Source organism: Chrysochloris asiatica, unplaced genomic scaffold (assembly GCF_000296735.1).
Source record: "Chrysochloris asiatica unplaced genomic scaffold, ChrAsi1.0 scaffold00004, whole genome shotgun sequence".
Classification (NCBI taxonomy): domain Eukaryota; kingdom Metazoa; phylum Chordata; class Mammalia; order Afrosoricida; family Chrysochloridae; genus Chrysochloris; species Chrysochloris asiatica.
This window is the reverse complement of record NW_006408522.1, coordinates 23890433-23892659: the sequence shown is the minus strand read 5'-3', so window position 1 is coordinate 23892659 and position 2227 is coordinate 23890433.

The window sequence follows — 2227 nt, the reverse complement described above, 5'->3', positions numbered from 1 at the left end:
TTACAAAAATGGAAGAATGTACCATGCTTCTGGATAGGAAGACTTAACACTGTGAAAATGTCAATACTGCCCAAAGCAATTTACACATATAATGCAATCACAATCCAGATTCCAACGACATTCTTCAAAGAGATGGAAAAAACAATTACAAACTTTATATGGAAAGGAAGGAGACCCAGGAAGGGCAAAGCACTGCTTAAAATGAAGAAAAAATTTGGAAACCTGTCACCCCCAAACATCAAAATTTATTACATGGTTACAGTGGTCAGAACATCTTGGAACTGGTACAATGAAAGATATATTGATCAATGGAACAGAATCGAGAATCCAAAAATTAACCCAGCCACATACAGCCAACTAATTATTGACAAAGTATCTAAATATATCGCATGGGGAGGCGATAGTCTCTTCAACAGATGGTGCTGGCAGAACTGGAAAACGATATGCAAAAGACTGAAACAAGACTTTTACCTCATGTCTTACACAAAAACAAACTCAGCATGGATTAAAGACCTAAATGTAAATCCCAAAACTATGAAGGCCATCAATGACAAAAATAGGAACAAATGCGAGGGCACTAATTCTGGGAATACAGAGACTACCAAACATTTTGAAAACTACACAAACAAAAGTAGACAAAACAGATGATTGGTGGTGGTGGTGGTTATGTGCTGTGGAGTCGGTTTCAACTCATAGCAACCCTGTACAGGGTTTCTGAGGCTGTAAATCTTTATGGGAGCAGAAAGCCTCTTCTTTCTCCCACGGAACAGCTGGTAGTTTCAAACTGCTGACCTTAAGGTTCACAGCCTGATTCGTCACCACTATGCTACCAGAGTTCCTTAAATAGATGATTAGGACATACTAAATATTTTTAACTTATGTGTATCAAAGGACTTCACCAAAAGAATAAAAAGGGAACCCACAGAATGGGGAACAAATCTTTTGCAATGACACATTAGACAAGGGGCTCATTTCTAAAATATATAGGAAACTACAATACCTCTACAAGAAAAAGACAAATAATCCAATTTAAAAATGGGCACAGGACATGAACAGACACTTCACCAACGAGAAGATCCGGCAGCCAACAAACATATGAAGAAATGTTCATGATCACTAGCCATTAGAGAGATGCAAATCAAAACAACAATCAGATATCATCTCACACCAGCAATAACAGCAAAGATCAAAAAAACAGAGGACAAAAAATGCTGATGAGGATGTGGAGAGACTGGTACACTCCTGCATTGCTGGTGGGATTGCAAAAATGGTCCAACCTCTCTGGAAAGCAATATGGCGCTTTCATCAGAAGGTTGGAAATAGAAATACCTTATGATTCAGCAATTCCTCTACTTGGTATTTACCCACAAGAAACACGAGCCATAACACAAGTAGATATATGCACACCAATGTTCATAGCAGCACTATTTACAATAGCAAGAAGATGGAGACAGCCAAAGTGTCCATCAACTGAAGAATGGATAAACAAACTGTGGTACATACACACAATGGAATATTGTGCTACCTTGAAGAACATCAAGGAAGCTGTAAGCTATCACATAACATGAATGAACCTTGAGTACCTTATGCTGAGTGAAATTAGTCAGTCACAAAAGGAGAAATACTGCATAAGACCACTACTGTCAAAGAGTAAGAAAACGAACCCATACTAAAGAGGGGGGTGGGATTCTTCACTGGTTACTGGGATGTGGGAGGTGGTGTGATGGCCAGGGCCATAATTAATTAAGGAATTAAAATAAATAAATTGAGACATATTAATCGAGGAATTAAAATAAATAAATGAGACATGGGGAAACCTGTGCATGAAGAATTCATTATCTTTGCAAAGCAACAATGAAATACTTTCTTTTCTTTTTCTTTCTTTCTTTCTTTCTCTCTTTGGATGGCAGAGCCACAAAAAGTTGTCTTATTATTATTTTTATGCACAGACCCCTAGTTGAAATTTTCTCTTGTTAAAACATTCTCTGAGTTATTCATGATTTTATTAGTATCTTTTTTACTTTAGATTTTTGACTCTCACTTTAGTATATTCTCATTAAAAGTTAGAAGCCACACATTAGCTACACTTTATTCTACTTGTAATCTTAGGTAGTTTTAATACTTATATTAACAATATTCATAAGACTGCTAGGAGACAGGATTTGTCAATTGAATTACTGCCAGCTTAGGTTTAGTGATTGTAAACATTCTTCCTTGTAGCCTTAGT